General features: G+C 44.2%; 1 pseudogene; it reads left to right on the top strand.

Moving 5' to 3' along the window:
* The first annotated feature begins 2,298 nt into the window (after nt 1-2,298).
* Nucleotides 2,299-2,942, top strand: LOC113832879 (annotated as a pseudogene).
* Nucleotides 2,943-3,368: the final 426 nt, after the last annotated feature.

Raw genomic sequence — 3,368 nt, forward strand, 5'->3', positions numbered from 1 at the left:
TCTTTCAAACGACCACATCCACCAAACGCGCCCCCCCATAATAATCTGCAGGAGAGTGAGCCAAAGTAAACCAGGTCTATTTTTTCACTGAATTTTACGTTTTGTGTGTGTGTGTGTGTGTGTGTGTGTGTGTGTGTGTGTGTGCAGATGCATGCCCTAGCCTGTATACAGATGAGGTTGACTTTACAAGTCTTCCCCTGTTGCTTTCCACCTTACACCTTGTGAGCTGTCTCTTGAATCTGAAGCTCACTGATTAGGCTAGGTTGGCTGACTGTCAAGATCTTGGGAGCTGTCTGTTTCTACTCTCCTTGGAGCTGGGGTTACAGATGAATGTTACCACACCCAGATTTTATGTGAGCACTGGGAATCTGAACTCGAGGTTTCATGCTTGAGCTGTAAATGCTCTTCTGAAGCCATCTCCGCAGCCCAATCTGCACTTCTTTACAAGTTTATCATGTCAGGCATCTGTCACCAAGAAAGAAAGCTGACTGACACAGTGCCCAAGTCTTTATTTAAAAATATAAATTTTAAAGATTTCAGTTGATATATTATTTATTCTTATTAAAAAGATATGGTATTGAAATGTGATATATAGAATGTGTATTCATCAAATAAAGATCAGGGAATTATTCATTCAATCTCCTCAAGTATTGTCATTTATATTCTGCCCCCACTAGTGCAGAGAACTGAATACACCCAAACCCTTTGCATTCTAGGCAAGCAGTTGACCACAAGGCTACTGACCTAGCCTGAAGCATTACCCTTTTAAAAAGATTTATTTTATTTTAAATCATATGTATGTGCATGTGGGTATTTGCCCATGTGAACGTGGATGTCATAGAATCCAGAAGAGGGCTTCAGATCCCCTGGAGCTATAGTTCTAGGTGATTGTGGGCTGCCCAACTTGGGTTCTGGGAACTGAACTCAGGTCTTTTGAAAGAGCAGTGTGTGCTTTTTAGCCTTCTTTCTAGCCCTCCTCCTTCAGTTTCTGGAGACAGGTATTGCACTCTGTAGCCTAGGTAGGCCTGCTACTTACTTTGTAGCTTAGATTGACTGAAATTCATGGATGTTCTCCTGCCTCAGCTTCCCAGGTGCTGGTATTATAGGTGAACCACCACACCTGCTTTTGAATGCTATCATTTCTATGTATCAGAAAACTTGCAACTTTCCTAGCTACTTTGGAGAGCATAGTAAGTTGTTGCATGGTGTGGCTACTCTGCTCTACTGTACATTAGAACCAGTTCCCCATCTAGCTGTGGTTTGCTGTTCATTTTCCTGGTTTCCTCATCTTTTTCAGTCTCTAGTGGAAATTTACTCTACTTTCTATTTATGGAATTTTTAGTTTCCACAAATGAGCAATAACTCATTAGCAGTAGCGTGCAATATTCTCGTTTTCATTGTTCTGTCAAAACAGCCTCTCAATCTGTTGCTGAACTGGCAGAGAGCTCCTGTATATCTCAGGCTGGCCTTGGCCTTGTAATCCTGCCTCAGCCTCCTCAGTGCTTAGATCATTGGTGTGCTACATAGCACTTGGTGTGTTTTTCTGTGCCAGTCTCAAGCTACGGCATGTCCTACAGTTTTATTCACATTGCTGCCACTGACAGAAAAGATTTCATTCTTTTTTATGGCCAAGTGATATTCCTTTGCATACATACCACAATAAAATAATTTAATAAAATAATTCTTCTTAGATTCTTCCTCTTCACCTGGTCATTAGCCAAGTCCTATATGACTTATTGAATCTGCAGTGTCCTCACCATCACTGCCTGTGTTGAGGTTGCCCTCATTTTGTTAGCCCTTGAGCTGATCTTTATGTTCACAGTAGGCGACTGGCAAGTGAGTGTTGTTTGATTTTTATTCCATGTGCTGTGGTTTGAATGTACTCTCCAAAGCTCATATTGAAATTTAAATGGCATGCTGACACTTTTGGGACGTGGGCATTTGCCCTCAGGAGTGGTTTGATGTTGATATTATGGGATGATATTGGCTCTTACAGGAGCAGTTTTATTACAGAAATGACCAATTTTGCCATATAATGCCCTTTGCTATGCCTTATGCTTTGATTCAGCAACTAGACCCTGACCAGACAGATGCTAGTACATGGATGCTGGACAGTCCAGACTCTAGAGCAGTAAGAGGTAGACGTCTTTGTAAACCACCCAGTCTGTGGTATTCTGTTACAGCATAAGTGGACATCTTGTAAAGCAGAGGGCCACTACCACACATAAGCTTGTCACAGCTCAAAACCTGTGCAAAGGCCCCTTCTTTCCAGCCTCCACTTGGACCCTGCAGCTGCCAATGGTGGTGCCTAAGAAGAACTGCATTGCTGTCTGTTGACTCCTATTTAAGAAGAAAGTTATGGGTGCTGAGAAAGATGTCCATACACCCAAACACCCTGAGCTGGGCCCAACCTTCATGGAAAGAAGGTCATGCAGTCTCTCAACTATGTGAAGGAGCACTTTGCCTAGACACATTTCTACTGGTTCTTTACTAACAAAGGCATTCAGTATCTCTGAGGTTGCTAAGAAGGAAGTTATGGGTGCTGAGAAAGATGTCCATACACCCAAACACCCTGAGCTGGGCCCAACCTTCATGGAAAGAAGGTCATGCAGTCTCTCAACTATGTGAAGGAGCACTTTGCCTAGACACATTTCTACTGGTTCTTTACTAACAAAGGCATTCAGTATCTCTGAGGCTGCTGCCACCTACCTCAGGCTGCCACTCTGTGACACAGCTGTCCTGTGACTGGCAGGCCTCTGCCCAAAGGTCCGGAGGGTGAGCAACCTGCAAGATTCACAAGAGAGGATATGGGCAGAGACTCCTACAGAAGAAGTGCTGTGTGCTCTGGTATTGAAAAGAAAGCAGAGACAGGGGCTGGTTCTGCACCTGAACTCCAGTTCAGAGGTGGCCTTGGTGGTGGGCATAGTCGGCGGCATCAGTGAAGGCGGAGGAGACTGTTTTGTGTAGAATACACTTAAAAGAAAGAAAAAGAGAGAGAGGAAGGAAGGGAGGGAGGGAAGGAGGGAGGGAGGGAGGGAGGAAGGAAGGAAGGAAGGAAGGAAGGAAGGAAGGAAGGAAAAAGAAAAAAGGAAACCTGTGTCAAGACTCTGCCTGTGAGATGTCTGAAGATTAAGTAACTTGTTGGAAGTCTGCCAGGACTTTTCAGGAATGCTCCTTGGAAGTCAGATGCTGGCTTCAGTTAACAGAGCTGGCTGCCAGTGGCTTTTGCAAGCATGAAAGGTCACTGTGTGCAGGTTCCTGGTTGTGTGACTGGGGAAGGTAAAATTTAGTAGTAGTTTGTCCTAACTGTAGCAGAACTTCTTGCAGACAGACAGATGGTCACCATGGCCACCAACCAGTGAGAGACT

This window comes from Cricetulus griseus (assembly GCF_003668045.3).
Source record: "Cricetulus griseus strain 17A/GY chromosome 1 unlocalized genomic scaffold, alternate assembly CriGri-PICRH-1.0 chr1_0, whole genome shotgun sequence".
Taxonomy (NCBI): domain Eukaryota; kingdom Metazoa; phylum Chordata; class Mammalia; order Rodentia; family Cricetidae; genus Cricetulus; species Cricetulus griseus.